Source organism: Stegodyphus dumicola, chromosome 1 (assembly GCF_044657685.1).
Source record: "Stegodyphus dumicola isolate Sdum_Otavi_A_Nest chromosome 1, ASM4465768v1".
Lineage (NCBI taxonomy): Eukaryota > Metazoa > Arthropoda > Arachnida > Araneae > Eresidae > Stegodyphus > Stegodyphus dumicola.
Genome location: NC_140768.1, coordinates 283043779 through 283063830, shown reverse-complemented (window position 1 = coordinate 283063830; position 20052 = coordinate 283043779). Strand labels below are relative to the sequence as shown.

Genomic DNA, 20052 nt, shown 5'->3' with positions numbered 1-20052 from the left:
ACATCAGGAACTCTTACCAAAATTTTAAACATAGGCAATTGAATCTTTCCCGTGAAACTTTCACTTGGTACAACAGGGCAGGACAGGACTAAGTGTGTGAAGCACCAACACATCGCCATTGGCAGAACTGGTATCTCTCCTTCACACTAACCGTCTTGAGAAGAACACCTCCACAGGGCGTATTTACGCCACGCAGCGGTGTTAATTGAAAAGTTATCACTTGGTACAACAGCTGTCCTCACGTCTTAAATGCTGTAAATCTTTTATTAGCGCTAACAAGTGATAAAACAGGCGAGGAAATGAAAATTTGCATACGCGTATCTCTTATACCTGTATCCCGCACTTATTAAAATTTTCACATTTTACTTCCTTTTATTTTGTGGTTTCTGTTGTTGATAGCGTTGTCCGTCCTTAGCAATTGTCAAGCAGTGTACCTTAAGTTGGTTAAACGACAGTTGATTTGCGACAATTAATCTCCGTTACTGCCTGGAACAATATTAATTTCCGGAAACCTAGGGAGCTGTTGCATCAAAAATATTCTGGCAATGCGTGTAGCAATCTACATTAACAGTTGCGACGTTTCCTGTATTGTCTTGGAAAAAATATGTCCAATAATGCCCAGATGATGAAAGTCACACCATAATTTTCGGACTTTGTAATGGTTTTTGAAGCAACTCATCTGGTTTTCATCATTCTAATATCAAATATATTTACACAGTCACCAATCTTTAAAACGATCTTATGCAGAAAGCACGCTGTACATCGGACCACTGCTCTATGTTTAACAAATGGCATTAAATGTCAATAATCCAAAACCCCTATACTTCCTCATAAGCAGAAAATGACCTATTGGAACTTTAAAATTACCCGCTTCGCTGGCGGACTCTGTACAAACTTTTTCCATAAATCTTTATTTTTTCCCCATAAAAGATAGATAGCTTTTCTGTACCCATTCCATCTTAAGAGTGTTAGCAATTAATAACAGTAGGTCTCATGAAGTTTAAAATTTCTTATGGTTCTTGAGTTAATTTAATACACGATATTGTTGCAGCGCTAAGAAACAAAATTCTAAAACTTTTAGCAATGTTTTTAAGGAATTTATACATAGTATATTGATATTGATCTATAAATTGTGGTAAGTATATTGATTTGTAAAAAATGTCAGAAAATTTAAATTATAGCCCTACATTTACAAGCCCTACATTTTTATGTAATAGTACAATAGTTAATTTACGATCGCAGAATTTATTATAAATTATGCAATATAAATGTCAACAACCATAAAATTCAATTTGGGATAAATGAAATTAAGTAGCACGTACTGTTCAGATTATCAGCACAGAATATGGAATTTGAATGGATGACAAAATGATTAAAAAAATCTACTTATTCTTTTCATAACATTTATTAATCCTGTTGAGTATTATGTAATAAATAGTACATTAAGCTGAATTTAGAATCATATGATAGTTTTACATACACCTTTTGCTCGAAATAAAACTCAATGAAATACACATAATCTACAATGGAGATACTTTAATATAAGATGAAAGTAAATATTTGAATTTCATGTCAATAGATTTCTTGTTTCGAAAAAATATAAAAAGAATATATTTTGTAACCTACAACAGTCAACAACAAAATGCAGCAAAGGAGAATAAGTAAATGAAGGCATAGGAAATACATTAAAGCTTTTAGTTTTTCAAGAGAAAATATTATTAAAAATATTTTTTTTTCTTGCGTTAATTTTTCAAAGCGTTATCTATTAACAGTAAAGTATTCGTGTATCAGGTACGTCTTAGGAATGTGTCAAAATTCATTTTCGTAATACTTTATTTTTAATGTGCTTCCGTTAAACGATATCCACAGCATTTCACAAATTATTTGGTAGTTTACTGGTCCACAATACTGATATTTTCTACATTTGATAAGATAAAAATCTATTAAAAATTGTATTCTGTTAAAAACTTGAAAATGAAAATCTTAGAGAGGTAATGAATTAACTGCACGGTTCTATGTTAATTTCAAGCAAAGAATTTTATGCATTTAAATTATTAAATAACGCATCTAAAATTTTTTTATTTGATAATGTGATTGGCATTTTGGTTTACAGAATCTTAGTCGACTTTTATGTAAGCAAAGCAAATAAACTCAGCTAGTAGAGTGCCTTCAGTGGACTAGTGGGACTAGGCATTTTCCCAATGTTTCTTAGAGAACTGGTTTTTTTCAGTAAATTTTTATCTAATATTTCAAAGCATTATAACAATTTTTGCGCAAGTCGAATGAGCTCAATATTGTACGTTTTGATGCAACAAGAAATGATCATAAAGATACATCTAATTCAAACAGATATTTCTTAAACATGTTCAATGCGAAGCATGCTCTAGTTGATTTTATTTCTACGTACTGATCAGCTATGAGCACCACAAGCTCGGCACCTGAGAACCTTATCTTTTAGGATATTATACATTTTAAAGTAAAACAAAATAACTATAAGAATAGATCTAATCCAAACAGATATTTCTATTTTATATGATTTCTGTCTGTGCAAAAATGCAACATTATGAACAGTCATTCTAGAGCAGAATTTTACACATCTGAATTTACAGTAGATTCAAAATGATTCTTGATACACAAACTCAGATATTATCTATCTTGATGGTCATGTGTTCATTCTAGGACAAGTTCTTTTAATATGATTTATTATTATAAATTATTTAATATGTCACGATTACCTTCATACTTCTTTCCGATTTCTTAACTTTACCACAGCATATTACGTCATTGTGCTTCAGTTTTCGTATATATTTTTTTTTATACCTAGTCCGCTTGCTGCAAACACGGTATGCCATTGGATGCTGCATCTCACTCTATTATTTAAATTTCCCTATTATTTGTATAAATACTAAGTACTGCTTCCTAAGTATTCATAATTATAGTTTACGATGCTTTCAAAACACATCGCATTTTGTAAAGCTATCCCATCATGCAGAGCATTATATATCCTTAAATCATACGTAAAACTAAAAAAACTAAGTAGCTGATGTGCAATGAAGGTTTCAGGCAAATTATTCTGAAACTTCATGATTTATTTATTTTCCTATCCTCATATTCTGCGTGAAAACTGAAGAAACAACTTTAACTAAAAGGACAATTATTAACGTTTCGAATTGTTTCCAAAATCAGGAGATTTATCTACTCTCCCTCTTCACACAGGAAGAAATTAATCTTCTGAAAACAATCGTGTGATTCGCTCTGAAATCTTGGGAAAAAAAAACTTTCAAATATCTCTCTATTTGTACGAAACGTTCCTGTGCTGCCATGTAATGAACAAAGTAGGAATGAATTAAAAATTCAGTTATAAGGAATTCTGTAACTAAGCAAAACTGATTTCAGTTTTAATCAAAGATAACATAATATTAATTAAAATTAAAGCCAATAAAAATTTAATTTGATTTAATATTGCAGTTGACATATTTCTACTGCATTTATAATTAGCAGTTTCATACTGAAACGGACAAGAAAGAATCTTGAGACCTAGCAGATACTTTGAGAAATGTTTCCTCATCATTTTGGATTCCGCAGAATGTTTACACAAGCATATATAGGATTCCCTTCTTTTGACCCATAACTAGTTTGCTGTTTTAATTTATGTTCGACAGCTGATGAGCACAGAAATTTGCCACTTTATTTAGATAAATCTGAATAATGAGCACATGAGGAAAAGAATTATTGAATTTTATTTATTTGAAAACTATAAACAACGCCCACTTGCTTATCGATGATACACTTATGTCTATCGATGGTGAAAGACATTCTGTGCCATCTGAAAAAGTGGAAAACTAACATTGCTGCCTTTTCCAACTACAGCAGAAGAAGGCGATGTTTCGTATGAAATACTTTTAAGTAATGTGAAGAAATAAAGTTTTCGAAATACATTTTTCACCAGAAATGTAATTAATCTTTTGAAAAGGATTAATTTAACAAGCAAAGAATAAAACATGGTTTTCTTTTTTCTTGTGTCTGTGGGTTAATCTATTTTCTGCAACGGTTTCGAGGAATCAGTTTTATTTTCATTCTGATTAACTGTGCCACAAATAATGGTACCTTAAAATGTTACTGTTATTGTCCGAATTGTTAAGATTGAATATTAAAACTGAAATAAGGCAAAACTATGCCCGGGATCTCATCCAAATGTCTACGCTCTGGTACTTACACCAAGATAAGAAAAACTACATATTTTCACAGTTAGATTTCTCAGTTCGAAAGTGAACTTTTTAAGCATTTACTCTGCTTACTAAGGGATTCAAGAGAAATAACTTATGCGAGAGGACTTTTTTTTATCTCAAAACCCTTTATGGTCTTTTTCAACAAGACTTCTGTACACTAATATCATGAATTTAGAAAAATCTATCAGTATTCTTCCGATTTATAACTGCCTTTGACTGTTAAGGTATAAAAAAAATTTATATTTATTAAAATACATGGACAAATATGCTTCATCTTTATGCCATTTACCTCAACTAATAGAGCATGTCATTTTGATGACCAATTCACACTTCATTATTATGCTATTAAACTTGGGCTACTATGAATAATTCATGTTTATCATATGTTATTGAAAATAATTGACAATATGTTTTGTGATTACTTTTAGGTTTGCAAAATTTGTGCTAAAACATACAGCAACTGTGATACATTTTTGTAGCCTTCTAAATTCATATGTCTAATTTTAAGATGAGTGAATGACAAATACACTGCTAAAATAATACTTCCTCTGTCCCATAATAATAGTAGCAGTTGGTGAATTTAATTTGTCCCATAATAATAGTAGCAAACGAAATTTATATAGGGCAAAACATTTATTATTAAAAAACTAGATTAAATTAAGCACTAAATTAAAAGTATTACTCCTAACTTTCATTTAGAATATTCAGATAGTTTTTGTATTTTTCAATAATTTAGTCACTGCATTTTAAACTTGCAGGGAGGATCTATTGGTTGCGAAGCTTCGTTTTCCTATACGCGTGAGCTTGAAAGTATTAGAGCCATCCTATTTTACTTCCAACTGATTAAAGTGACAAAAACGTATTATCCATCATTTCGAGAGAAATATTATCAAAAGCTACCTTTACTGCTTCTATGATGTCTCTTCTGTTAAGAGGTATATGCCTAAGTTTTTCGCGTTTTACTCCATAATCTTTGCATTTACGTCTACAGCTTTGTTTTTTCAAGGAATCAACATTAGCATAAGATTTGCCTTCACAATTGATTCGCCAGCTGCCGAAAAGTAAAGTCGCTGAGCATAGTTAGTTCAGTTCGGGGTTCGAATCTCAGCGAATGGGCCGGCTAGACGGGCTTTCTTGGCGTTCCCCATGTGCAACGTATATAAGCTAGTTTCCCTTTGAAAGCCCTCTACGAAGACATACCTCCTCCCCGCGAGATAGCCCTAGAGAGCTTTACCATAGTTAAATAAGCCAAACACTTTGACAATTATTTTTGGAAGCACATTTCCAAGTTCTTGAAATGGTCATTGTGTCGCATTTAAATTTTTTTTGCAGCTAACATAATACGTATCTCTGCAACTTTTTGTTTTTCTCTTGATGCATGAAGAACTGGAAAATTCGATTTTTGCTCGAAAACTGGCCCCCCTTTTTTTTTCCATCTTACTTTTACCATGGGTTGATATTCAACCGAAATAAAACATTTGATTTCTATCCCTGGATGAAATTAAAAAAATAGTTAATAGTTATAATTCGTAATAATTAATCTTACGTAAAAATTGGAAGATGTGTTATAACAAATGACAGATGTCATGAAACATTGATTTTGATGAAAGGCAATTTTGCTACAACATAGCTTACAACTGCGTTCGCCAATAATTTGCATTTTCCAATGGCATTTGCCAATTCCCGTTTAAATATTCACTTGCTACTATTATTGTGGGACAGAGGGAGAAGAAATTAAGCCTAAACAAACAAAAAATTAGAAGAAAAAAATAATATGGCTTCTTTGCATTTTCAGATATCATTTTCTCTATTTAACAGGAGAGAAAATCAGTCTAACACTCAAATTTACACAAATATCAAATGTCAGTACTTATATACTTACAAAAATTAACTCACAAAACATCATTCTTCCATACACAATCATTCAATTTTCTAATGTAAAAAAATAAGCTTAACAATCGTAAAAAAGACAATTCTTTGCAAAAACGTTTACGATGATTACTTTGACGATTGAAATCGTTATTCAGCATTCTCATTCTGTATTATAAATTTCTTTAATTGATATCAGTTACGAAATAATTCATAACCTTAGCCACTTTGATTACGATTTATTGGTTTAACAATCAGATGAGTTACTTTAATTGTCTTATTTAATACGGTTTATTATTTTCATTAGGAGATAATGAATGGTTTGCTTATAATTGCTATTTTGATTGCTTTATAAGCTTTTAATAACCAAGGTATTCTTAGTTAATATTCTGTTCATAATTAGTAAAAATTTTAAATAAAACAGTGTTAGAGGAAAGTTGAGATTTTATTGCTTTGTTTATATTTTTATTTAAGCAAAAAATATAATCAGAAGACATCTTGTTTGGTTTCAGTAATGATTTTGAATTTATTTAACTTTCCATCTTTTTAACTGAAAGTGAACAAATCTTTTCATGTTTACATTTATACGCTTGCTTATACGTTTATTTTCACAATAAAGGTGAGTTGAAAATTACATGATTAAAATATATTAGTTATGGCATTATTATAATTGAGGTTATATTTTTATTTATGATGACTGAAGAATTACATTTTTATTACTACTTTAACTTTTTAGATATTTAAAATAAAATAAATCAAAATAGACTGTAGATATCCTAAATTATCGTAATTTTATCTTAAATTAATTGTTATGCATTAAATTTTTACCAAAATTTGATATGTCTTTATTTTAGATTTCAATAATTCATTTTTAACATTATATCAGTAAATAATTATTATATACTTGTGCATTAATTTTTAAGTACAATTTAACACAGACATTAATTAACACAATTGTTTTTCTATATAGTTAATGAGAATCTGCCTCTTTATTTTATGACTTAAATATTATCTAACATTATATTTTAAGGTATGCAAAAATAATTGCTCTATTTTTGGCTTCAATTTCTGGATTAATTTATCAAGCAATGTATTATTATCATAATTTTCCTTTTTCACATTAATAATTCATATTCTTGTTATTCAAAAAAGTAAATTAGTATATATTTCAATACCGGTTTAGTTTGGTAGTTATATTGTTTCGCATTTCATTAAAATTTGCTGATTGCCTAAAATTTAACAATATCCATTTTTGAATATTTATCAGTTTTGGAAGTGACTGCGATTTAGAATTCTTATATTAAAAGAACATATCGATATCTGCACTTCTGCACATCCTAACAAATGAGATACACTTTTATTCACATTCTTTTCTAATATTTGATGTTACTAAAAAAAGTTAACTTAATTCATACTATCAGCTAAGAAGAAGGATGTACACCTCTTCTGTCATAACTAAAACGGCGTTCTAAATTCTTGTCACCGGCGATGACTGAAATGATATTGAAAAAGAGAAAAATCTCTTCTACATATACACAGCAATCGTATGTCCATCTACATGCAAATGATAATTCTTTCTGAAGGCTTGGCTGTAATGATAGTAACTGCTTCCTTTTATACAGATGGAGAATGCTTGATTAATGTAGAATTAATTCCTGCTAAATCGAAACCGGTGGTATTTGTTCTATTTTTCGCTCTCTCCTGTCTCTCCTCGCTGCCAACTTCTCTTCCAGTCCTTGTATCATCCGTTCCCTCTGCAGTGTCTGCACTTTTAAGAATTCACCAACATTCTCTTTATGCTGCTTCCGCAACTCTCCAATTTTTTCTGCGAAAAAAATTATTTATATTATTACTTAAATAATTTAATTAAAAAAATATTAACCAATTATTAATCATTAATCAAAGAAAGTGATCAGCAATCTAGATTTCAAATTAGGTACACCTTCGGAAAATTTTCTTACCATAAAGAGAAACAGTAGATTGTTCATAAAAGATGTATTCACCTCATGTTGTATTCACCTGAAAACTATGATATTATGTAACTCATAAAATAAGTTTTAAAAGATAGTGCATGATTCGAAGTTCTTTTTTCCATAATTAGTGTTTATCATTCATTTAAAAATTTTTAGAAGATTGTTTATGGTAACACCGTGTGATTACAACTCACGACTGGTTCATGCGGTGATGCCACAAACAATTTTCTAAATATTTCTAAATTAATACCAGTTAATATGTTTGAATCAGCGATTCTTAACCTTCTGACTAAAGCGTAAAAATTTAGTACCACCACTACATAATATCGTTGCGGGGAAGCTATTTCACCGCGCCAGGACATTTCGTAATAATATATATATATTCCGCAAAGCAGTTTTAGGGTTGCCATAAAATGGGAAAGAAAGGGAGGGTTGCTACATTTTGGCGAGAAATCATGCCATGGGCGGATGGAGAACCTTTTGGAACGAATTCTCACCGGTTTAGCCCAGAATGTTCTCGAACACCAGTCAAAAGCTATATAAACCCTGCTGGTACGCGGAGAGTCAGTGCGAGTCAGTGTGTCTCGAGTTAGTCAGTCCGTGCGGAGTCGATCGAGTTGACAGCCGAGCAGCGAGTGCCGGGTGGATCGTCGAGTGCACCGAAGGAGTCTCGTAGTGTATCGCGGTTAGTGCATCGTCGAGAGAACGTGTTGAACTCCCGGAAACGACTGAACCGAAGAGTCGGGAGCTGTGCTCTGTGTGTCGTCTAGTGCATCGCGAGTTGTAGCGTGGAGAGTACGTGGAGTTCCGAGAACGATCAAGCAGAGTCGGGAGTGTTGTACTCTAGTGCTTTGCCGTGAATCTGTCTCCACCGTGATAGCTTGATAACCTGGAGGCTGTGTCGCTGATCGCATCAGCGTGTTTATAGTAGTTCATCGACGACTGTAAAAACGTGTTTTGGAGCTGTCCTGACAATACTGGCCAATAAAGTGTGTTTCGATACTTCATCAAGTAGTATTGCCATTATTCACTCTATATACTCACAAACCCCGTACGAAAGTGAAGGAAGAAAATAACGTAACAACTGGTGTCAGAAAAAAAAAGGAAATAACGCAGCAACTGGTGTCAGGAGTGGGGTTTGTGAGTGAATGCCAGTGAACCGCCTGCAGAGGAAAGCCATGGCGGAACAAACGAAGACTTTGATGAACTTCCTTAGCCGAGATGAGGCCTGAGATAAAAGCCGGACAGGAAGAGATAAAAGCTGAAATGAAAGCCGGATATCAAGAGATGAAGGCTGAGTTGAAAGCCGAATATCAAGAGATGAAGGCTCAGTTGAAAGCCGGCCTGGAAGAGGTTAAAGATGGACTGAAGGAGATAAAAGCCACACTGGAAAAGAAGAACGCAGGACGAGAAGAAATAAATGTCGGCCAAGAAGAGGTGCGAAAGCAACTCCCACAGATGAAAGTGGAGCTTACATCAGAAGAAACTAGAGCCATAAAAGATGATGTGGAAATGAATGAAGTGGCGTCTGAAGTATCAAAGAATGAAAAAATGAAGGAAGTAGCTAATGAACTGTCTGAGGAAGATCAACAAATGAAGGATGAAACATTTAACGGGATTAAAGGGAAAGAACGAAAACATGAAGACATAAAAGACGGGAAAGAAACTTTTGATTCTCAAGTGCCTGAAGTGAAGAAAGTGAAAATGCGATTGTTAAGTTCTTCGAAACTGATAGTGAAGTTATGAAAACGCAGTCAGCAAGTGTTGAACCATCTGAAAGTTCATGTGACGCTGAGATTGAAGAAGCTGATGTACAGCTGAAGCAGTGTACTCCAGTGTTGCAAGAAAATTCACCACCTCACAAACTATGTGTGCGTCTCATAGTGCTGATTGTGCAGACAAGGACTTGATTCTAAACCTGGTAAGCAAGCTGTAGTTCTAACTCTAAGTTAGGTCTAATATTAAAACAATGTTTAAATTTATTCCAAATAAGGTTGAGGGCAAGTTAAAGCAAGAAATTGGAAGAACGAATTACAGGCTTCAGTTAAATATTTTCCAGTCCGGAAAGTTTGAAAACTGGCTGTAAATTTTCTCCTCAATGTTTTCAGTTTACTTGTATTTATTCATGACAAATTTAATGCCTTTTGTCTGCCTTATTATAGAAACTAAAACAATTTAATATTGTTTTTACTGACCTTGTAGCTCCTCCACTGAGTACGTGGACGATACAGACTTTACCGAAGCTCTTGAAAGAGAAGGCGAAAACTGCATGATGGGATGGATCCAAGACTTCGCTCTCCTCTTTCCACCTTACATCTGCAAGGATACAAACTTTAGAATACAGAAAACGAATACTTGGAATTACACCCAACTACACTGGTTATCATAAATTAAGGAAAAATCACAAAAATCACGATTACTGAAAAAGTTACATAATTAAATGAAACTTACCCACAATATACAACACATAGTAAGGTATCAAATAACATAAAAAGAAATTACCAGACAAATATGGTAGTATAGAAATTAGCACATGTATAAAATGAACAAATCGAAGGTGTCAGTTTGCTATAGGAAAAGTACCTTCAATATGGAATATGATCGCCTCTAGAAGCAATACAGCACATACAGCGATGTGTGATGCTTTTAATTATGCGGTCTATCAGTTCCATAGGAAGCGAGAGCCATTGTTCTTGCAAAGCAGTTGCAAGCGCGACAAGAGTCTGAGGGGGCGGACTGAGAGCAGCTAGATGTCTTCCTAAAGCATCCCAAATGTGCTCGATAGGATTCAAGTCCGGGGATCGAGTTGGCCACTCCATGCGCATAATTGTTTCCTGTGTAAGATAATCATCTACGATGCGAGCCATGTGTAGTCTTGCGTTGCCGTCCTGTAACAGGAAAGCATCCCCTATAGATACGAGTATTTTACGGATGTTTGACGGATGATAACGGGTTCCAGATTCTCTCCATATCAAATAACGCTTGCTATCGCTTTCTTGACTAAACCTGGACTCATCCGTAAAGAGAACAGCCCTCCATTGATCAGGTGTCCAGTGGACATGATGTCGTGCCCACTGCAAACGGTCCCTCCTATGGCGTGACGTGAAAGCCACGCAAATGGATGGTCGCCTCGCATACAGACCGCCTTCGTGAAGCCTTCTACTCACAGTTGACGTTGACACGAACCTTCCGGTGGCTGCAGCAACTAAGGGACCCAGAGCCGCCTATGAGAACGTCCCTCAAAGCATAATACCACCACCACCAGCCTGTGTATGACCTCTGCCGTACAATGGGTAGAAATTATTCGCCTAGAAGACGGTGTACTCATCGACGTGATGAATGAGAAATCGTGATTCATCCGACCAGGCAACTGTCTTTCACTTATCCATCGTCCAGTCTCGAGATCTGCGGGCCCACTGTAGGCTTAGTTGACAATGACGCTTAGTAAACGGAGACACACGAATGGTACGTTTGCTGCTCAGTCCCATATCCAACAGTGGCCGCTGAACTGTGTGTTCTGAAACACTATTTACTTGGACCTGCATTGTATCGGGCTATCAGCTGAGCCACTGTGTGATGCTGAATTTGTTGTACCAAGCGGTACAGTTTATGATTTTTTTTTCTTTGATAACGCGTGGACGTCCAACACCTTGACGTCTACTAATTGCAGATTGTGAACAACCTATCAGTCATACAGTTTCGGAGATACTCGTTCCGAGTCTCCGAGCCATTACAATCTGCCGTCTATTAAATTCGCTTAGATCAGCAGTCTTTCCCATCACTCGCAAAAGTAAGTGCAAGAGAGATTTCTTACCTTCTTCAGGCAGCATTTAAATACCATTCCCACTTAATCACGTTACCTCCACGTCATCCAGACGATTTCGTTAAGAGCTGTGGGGATGGTCATAATGTTCTGGTCATTTATAAGACATAGTATAAAATAAACTATAAGGAAAATTTCCTCAGGAAAAGAAGATAGAATTAAAAAGATTGGATTCAATAATTTGGTTACAGCAAAACACATAAGGGCTATTTTCATAAATTCTATCTTAGTTTTGATCAAGAACAACCTGGAAGTAAGAATTCAAAGGTCTCATATCTATCTTTCTCAATTATCTACTTCGAGAGATGACTTTAGTTTAACAGACTTTAAGAATCACTACTCTTCAAAGGGAATGCAGTCACAAATATTCGTATCTTACATGAGACTAAAACCCAAATCCGAAGATATGACAATAGGCCTCCTCCACTCACCGGCGTAATTTTATAGGATTGAATACTGCATACCATCTACAATGCAAAGTACCGATACTGCATATTATCCGCACTCCGTACCTTCAATGCGATGCAGACTTGACAATAGGTACCAACACAAGAAAAACATATAAAAAAGAAATTCCTGTAAATGATGTAATAAGGAGTAAAATGACATTTGTCTTCAATAATAAGTAAGATAATATCTTTGTGATCTGTATATGGTCGTCACAGACGTGACTTGGCGTATAGAATCAACGTATGCTTATGATGAACACTGCATATACCTACCAACAGCATTGGAACGATACAACATAGAGTCCGCATTGCCACAAGTAGATAAGGCTTTAATTAGCAAATGAAATCCTTAAAAACGCATTCATGTTTTCATCATACCTTTGAAATACATTTCATGTCAATTAATAATGTTGCGGATTTTGTATTTAATTTGCTATTTTTAGTAAAATTATAATTAAAATTATTTTATTTCCCCGTGCAATGCAACGTGTGACGAGTTTTAAGAGAAAGCTACGCCGAAAAAGTAAAAATACAGGAGCACGCGCATTTAACATTTAGATATCTCGTAATTGTACTCTTTTGCTTTCCAGAAACCTCGAGAAAATGAAAATTACCAGAATGTTCTCGTGCACGATTAAAAAGCTTTAAAAAGCCGGAGAAAAACATCTCAGTTAAGTTGTTAAAGGTGCTATTGTTTACATAGATGCTGTAAGTTTGAGATCGGATTAGCTTTCTCTGCGCTTTGAACTGTGTTCTATTTAACCTTTTAGCAGTTTAAAATATAACTACTATTTATATTGCATGATATTGAGATATTGTACAAATATCTGTATTTCTTGTGATTAGAATAAATTTCATTAACTTTTTATCGGATGTTCATTCAATCTATTACGAACCCGTACGCACGCAACAATAATTTGTAGTATTTATATTAGCTGCAAGAATTGAGCATATCTTCGACTGAAATTTGGCTGCGTAAATCGACTTGTATTCATAAGAGGAACACTGCACAAATTCAACACTTGCGTAATATCGACACGAATTAAAAGCTCTTTGATGGCTAAGCTCTTGAGTTTTGGAGCTCTCTGAAACTCTTTGACTTAGAATGCTGTTAAATGTCATGAATATATTGTAAGAAATGTTATTTCAGTTTTAAACTAACCAATTTTGTTCTGTTACGTATCTTTACCGTCTGGTATCTATGGTCATAATGTTCTGGTCATTTATAAGACATAGTATATAATTTCCATTACCTGCCAGAATGACATTTCAGTTTCGCGTGATATGCAATGTAGGGTAGAAAGATACTATTTAAGCTGGTGACTTAGTTACTTCAGACAGAGCGGGTTCTGCCGTTCGGCCCCTTTGTGTCGCTGGTTCAAGCTTGATATTTTACGGCCGAGCATTTTAATTTCCTGTTTGTCTACATCGGTGTGAGGGCTAAGAGCCAACTCGCGTTAATTATCTCTTTGCAGCTTCGGCTGATTATTTAACTTAATTAGACTTAATTTTAATTTTACATTTCTGTTTTGAATTACAGTCAAAAGCATTGGCTAAGTTGTAAACACAAGGACTGCCGTCCGTATATTCTTCTTGAATTTCTTTTCGACCTTCTCACGTCTTGTCATTGACACAGTTTGAACTTACGAGTACTGAATAGATTTAGCCAACAAAGTACAGTTAATTAGGCTCGAATCTTAACAATCTAAAAATATGATTCTTGTACGATAACCTTCTTGTGATGACCACTTTTGAACGTGACCATTATTTCTTAGAACATGAATAAATATTAGCATAAAGCATGACCTTTCTGTGACAGCCATGGAGGACCAAAATCGACTGGAACCTTCATGGCCGTCTTAGTGAAGGTTCACTCTAAGCATTTAGTGCTCCATATCACGCGATCAGTCGAAAAGAATAAATTATATGTTACCTCCATCTATTCTTTCCTTCGTATTTCTTTCAGTCATCCTGCTATGTTTGGCAAAGGAACAGGAACAAAAGAATTTTTGACACAGTCTTAGACTGATGTATGACAACGTACTGAATACTGATTAATTCCAAAATAGTCAGCTCTATTTTAAGCTCAACATTAATTCGGGGAATTCGTGAGCTCACATTTAATGCGTTAAGTAATTAGTTAATTGATGCAGTTTCTATGAAAACGCGCAGCATATTAATTTACCATAGGATTCTTAAAGAAATATTTAGTTTTTTAGTGTCATCATGTCAGCTTCGTATATTGGAAATGAACGAAATGAGAATGAAAAGTGCTTTTATATAAATGCATAATTATCATTCTGCGCCATACTTGCCTATTTTTGTAGAATAAGAAAACTGATCTCCCCTTGAAATATATTATTAGCGTATCGAGCTTTCAAAGTAAGCTTTATTGAAAGTTTTAAACTTTCCTATTACACATAAATTGTACACAGAATGCTTGAAAAAGACACTACGACTAAATATGTCTTAAATATTAAGTCATAAATCTATAATTCCACTTTCAGCAATGACTCAAATAACGAATGCCATTAGAATGTTTCGGTCCAGGAAAAATACATGAAGTTATATTTGTACACGTGAACCTAGAATTTTTAATAAATAAAATAAAATTTAAAAAAGAAGCAAAAAGAATCTGAAAGGCTTCAGATTTAAAATTACGTCCAAAGGGGCGTTTTTTTAACATTTTGTGTGTTAACTTTATTTATTATATATCATGTTCTTTCCACTTAAACCATAAAATTCAATCCAACAGCAATATAGCAAAATAATTTTAAAATGAGCATATCTTTAGAACTTCCGATACACAGTCTCTCGCGCTGGAGATAAAAATGTATTATTTTCCCGTAGAGTTTTGCCACTGCTCGCTTTGAAATCGTTTAGTTTGTTTATCAAAAATTTGTTGAAGTGTTTAAAAATATGAAATCGATAATAAAGCAAATTTTAAATTCAAATTAGCCATTCCACATGCCCATATTCTATGGAAGATTATGTTATTGAAATTTTGATGGCTCTAGGTACCATTGCTTTATCACACTGCGAGATTCTTCATTATTTAAATTCTTTAAATATAATACAGGGCGACAATATTTGAAAAGGGAAACAACACTTATCGTGAATCGATCCAAAATGTCAAAACGAAATTAATAGTCCTTCTGGGCAAATTACCTTTTTGGACTAAAAAGAAAAGTCTGAAAGATTTCAGATTTTATCTTACTCAAGAAAGGGCGTTTTTTTAACTTTTTGTGTTACGTTTATTTAATAAATATCATGTTATTCACACTTAAAACACATAAAATTCAATTCAACAGAAATATCGCAAAATATTTAAAAACATCAAAAGAGCATATCTTTAGAATTTTCAAAACACAAACTCGCGCGTTGGAGATAAAAATGTTTTTTTTTCCTGTACAGTGTTGCCATTGCTCGCTTTGGAATCGTTGCGTTTGTTAATCAAAAATTCGTTAAAGTTTTACAAAATTTGAAAGAGATAATAAAACAAATTCGGAATTCAAGATTCGGGCTTCCAAGTGCCCATGTTCGGTTGGAGTACGACGTTATTCAAAATTTGATGGCTGTAGGTACAATTGTGTCTTCACAATGCAAGAAATATTCATGCAGAATTTTCATTATTTAGTTTCTTTAAATGTAATACATGTCGATAATATTTAGTAGCAACAGTCTGAAAAGTGAATAGACGCAAAATGCCGTTTTGAAATTAATAGCCGTTCTGGGCAAAAGCTCTTTTTGCTAAAAATCTGAAAGCACTTAACTTACTTGTTTTTTGCACTTAAAACATAAAATTCAATTCAACAGCAATCTCACAATATAATTTAAAAAGAGCATAACTTTAGGATTTCCAATACACAATCTCGCGCGCTGTAAACAAGACTCCCCCCCCCGTACTGTGTTGTTGCCATTGCTCGCTTTGAAATCATTGAGTTTGTTAATTAAAAATTCGTTAAAGTTTTACAAAATATGAAATCGATAATAAAACAAATTTCAAGATTTCAAATTTAGGCTTCCAAATGCCCATATTTGAGTGGAGGACTACGTTATACAAAATTTGATGTCTTTAGATACCGTTGTTCTTTCACAATTGCGAGAAACATACATACATTCATGCAGATTCTTCATTATTTAATTTCTTTAAATATAACGCAGGGCTCTAACAATTGGTGGCAACAATTTGAAAAGTGAAACTCAAAATACCAAAACGAAATTAATAGCCCTTCTGGGCAAATAAAATAATAATAAATAAAATGTAATAAACATATTATAAAAAAGTAAAAAAAAGAAAAAAGAAATCTGAAGGTTTTCAGATTTTATATTACGCCGAAAGGGGCGTTTTTTTAACGCTTTGTTTGTTATTATTGTCTTTATATGTTAAATATCATGTTTTTCGCACTTAAACCATAAAATTCAATTCAACATCAGTATCAGAAAATATTTAAAAGAGCTTATCTTTTAGAATTTCCAATAACAGTGTCTCTTGGTGGTATATGTATTGATGTAATACTTACATATTACATTAACTTAAGGTTCCCTCTCAAAGAATGTGTTTAACTAAAAAGCTTTAAAATATTTTTTAACATAAAACTTATAAAAAATATCTAAGGTTTAAGGTTTTATTTTAATTAACCCAGTTATCTTATTATTTTGAGTTTTCTAAAAATTCGATTCTCGTTAGTTTCAACCTGAATGCAAAATAATTACAACATAAACAAGCTCAGACATTTTTTTAAAAAAATTTTCAAAGAGCGCTTGGCAATATAGTCTTTCTATTTCTCTTATTTATTTTCCGAGCTGATGCATTTTAACTTGCCAATGTAAGTTACCACAATTTCTCCGTAAGCACTTAGCCAAGGGTGAAAAAACGTTTATGTTAGACGCGTTTAATTTTTACTCTGTATTTTATTAAATTTGAACGTGCAGTTTGGTTATCCGGAAGGCAACGAAGTTTTGTTTCTGCTAAATTTTTAGTTTGTGTAATCGTCTGGTCGACGTGTTAATAAATAATTTTATTTAAACATTTAGCTTGTTTGTGCTAGGTTTGTTTACTGAGGTTACATTAGGGCTATCTGCCTAAGGGTAGGAATGCCTTCGGGGAGGATATTCTAAGATCTTTGTTATGCTACTTCTAGTCAGAAGCCAGACGAAAAGAAATGTCATCCGACAGTCTTCAACAGTTACTGAATTTGAGTCCTCCAGCGGCCGAGGGCTAAAGTCGCTAAACTCTAATAGTTCGGTCCGGGGTTCGAATCCCGGCGAACAGGTTGGTTGCATAGGTGTTCTGCATGCGTGAGTAAATAAGCCAGTTTCGTTAAAAGTCATCTATGAAGACATTCCTCCTCTTAAGAGGATAGCCCTCGAGTGCTTTGCCATAATCAAATAAACCAAACCAGAGATGAATTTGCACTTGACAGGATTTTGCATAAATTTGCAAACGTGCATATATTTCTTAATCCACTCAAATTCGGGTACAGCGAACTGAATTATTTAGACGCACCTGATTAAATATAATTTAATTTTTTCCCAGATGTGAATGCAATAGATTATGTCCGCTACAATTTTGAGTTAAAAGAAAGAACTTAATGGAAGTTGAGTTAAAATAATGAATAAAGAAGTTGGTGGGGAAAAGATCCCTTTCTGAAATTTATCGGTGCGTTAAGGGGTTAACTATAAATGTAGCGACTGCTGCCATCTATCTTTTATTACTGAATAAAGTTTAAACTCAACCCGAAATGAATTTCATTTGAAAGAATCCGTTTGTTTTCGCATTTCATTTTTAAACGAAAAACTGTTCCTGCTGAAAATATAAAAATATTAGAGAAAACTGTACTACTGTGTTTAAACAAAATCAAGAACAGAGATATACAGAGAGGATTAAAATCTGCATATTAAAAAATAATCGTTAGCTTCTATTAAATTTTATTTTAAGTGTGGATGATTGATATCTGGATTAAATATAGAGTAAATATAAGCTGTCTAAGTGCGTAAACGAAAGAAGTTCATCGTCAAGTGAAATTAGAGATTATTGTTTTAACTTCTCGAATTTCTTCTCTTTTTGACTTGACAAAATGATTTTTTTTTTTTTTTTTTTTTTTTTTCTAATTTAGTAGTAAGAACTAAATGTGGCAAGGCTTGTTCCAATGAAAAAAAATGAGCAGTTAATTTTTGATAATTAAATTTTCTGTTTACCAAAAAAGTGCGAAAGTTTTCACATCAAAGTAAGCAATTTCTTTTTAATCGTTTCATCGAATTTCTGAACACATTTTGGTAAATATCTGATTTTTATGTTCTGTAGCTTGAATTCTTGAATGAATATATACAGAGCAATTGTTTAAAGCTATTTTCAAGCGATAAATTTGAATCTGAGTCAAAGTTGAAAGAATTAACTATTTTTTATTGCACAAGCCATTTTGATAGAAAAATATTTGCACTGATTCAAAAAGATTATTAAATTTTTTGAAGCCAATACTCCCAAAATACCAGCTGTGGGATTGAATCACGGATCTTTCAGCTGCCATAAGAGGGTATTTATTCGTTTCGGCTTATTTATTGTTCTCGAAGGTTTTAATTACTTCTTGTGAGTTTTAATTATGTCTTTTCACCTAAGTTTTATAACGTTTTAAATTCTTTGGATTATATACTATATATTTAAAGGTAAAAATTTTGATTTAAATTTTTTAATGAAGTATTTTATTTTATTCAAATTTGCACTTACGTTTTCATTTCTTTAAATAAAATATAATTCTCTTTATTTAAGGTACAAGATTTTAATTAGAATTTACTTTTTTCCCTTGCTTTGAAGAAGGGCCAGAATTTTCGAGTGAACTATTATAATTAAAATACATTGAAATGGTTTATCGGCTAATTGTGGATATAGAAAAGCAAGGATTTTTGTGGAAGAGAGATTTCAATTGATTTCAATGTTCCTCGTCCCTCTGACGAAGTGGATTGAAGTTAATTGACTTCCTCTTCTGTTACGTTGCTTTTCCTTTAAATTTCATTACTTTTTTGGAATTGGGGTATTACTTGTTTAAAAGTTTTGGTTTTAGCATTTTTAAAATTCTTGGTAATATTGAATGGATTATTTGAAATTTATTAATTATGAATTTCAGTTTTTCGTCTTTGTGAAAAATTAGTTCTAATTTTCTTACTTTATGTCTTTACTGATAATTTTTTAGCAACTTAATGCGAGAAATTACTAGGCATGTTTATATTTTGTTTTAAAAAAATGTTTTGTAATTATGTATATATACATGTTTTGTGTGGCCGACAGCGGCAAAAATGCACAACTAGATGTTATAGCTGTCTCATATACAAAATTTCAAAATTCTGCGGCTATTCGTTTTTGAGTTATGCGAGATACCATACATACGTACAGACCTCACAGCATAATCCCTTCTGAATCCATTTTAAGTACATTTTCCAATCTGTTTTGAAAAATAGTCCTTTATTCTTTTCATACGTATAGACGTAGCGGGGAAAAAAAAAAAAAAAAAAAAAAAAAAAAACCCTTTCAGATGGTTTTAAAAGAAGTCAAAATAAATATTTTCTTTAAAATATGATACCCTAAATTTTTCGCGATTACAATACTTATTTTAATTCGTACAAGGAAGTAAAAACATTTTATTTCGTATTTCATGCTTTTTTTTCAGTCCCCCGCTCCACAAAAATGTTCCACATAATCTAAATAAGACAAT

General features: G+C 32.9%; 1 long non-coding RNA gene across 1 annotated transcript in view; it reads right to left on the bottom strand.

Annotated features, from left to right (window-relative positions):
• Window positions 1–1380: 1380 nt before the first annotated feature.
• LOC146999570 (uncharacterized) overlaps window positions 1381–20052 on the bottom strand; it is a 56800-nt gene continuing 38128 nt past the window's right edge. Inside the window, exons 2-3 of the long non-coding RNA XR_015038592.1 lie at window positions 10267–10387; window positions 1381–7923 (exon numbers count right to left, since the gene is read on the bottom strand). This is a non-coding gene — a long non-coding RNA (uncharacterized LOC146999570). The remainder of the gene's footprint in view (window positions 7924–10266; window positions 10388–20052) is intronic.